At 23.6% G+C, this 229-nt stretch overlaps 1 protein-coding gene across 1 annotated transcript in view; it reads right to left on the bottom strand.

The window, feature by feature from the left end:
* Positions 1-229, bottom strand: part of LOC122094109 (glucan endo-1,3-beta-glucosidase 6-like) — a 3,093-nt gene that overhangs the window by 2,113 nt on the left and 751 nt on the right. The window lies entirely within an intron of this gene.

The following is a 229-nucleotide window of genomic DNA, read 5'->3' as shown; positions in this document are numbered from 1 at the left end:
AAAAAAAAAAAAAAAAAAAAGCCCAAAAAATGAAAAAGAAAGCTACTTGACTCTAGAAAAATTCAATTCAAAGTCTTGAATGACATACAGATTAGAAAAGCGAGTCCTGGAGTTATTGTTATACATATATATATATATATATATATATTTCTGTATTTTAACTTTACATTACACTTTGAATCATCCAGACTGAGAAGGAAATATCCAATTTTTTTTTTTTTTTTTTCAG

The sequence above is a fragment of the Macadamia integrifolia genome, chromosome 11 (genome assembly GCF_013358625.1).
Source record: "Macadamia integrifolia cultivar HAES 741 chromosome 11, SCU_Mint_v3, whole genome shotgun sequence".
In the NCBI taxonomy this organism is placed as follows: Eukaryota; Viridiplantae; Streptophyta; class Magnoliopsida; order Proteales; family Proteaceae; genus Macadamia; species Macadamia integrifolia.
The sequence above is the reverse complement of the archived record's forward strand: the minus strand, read 5'-3'. Positions and strand labels throughout refer to the sequence as shown.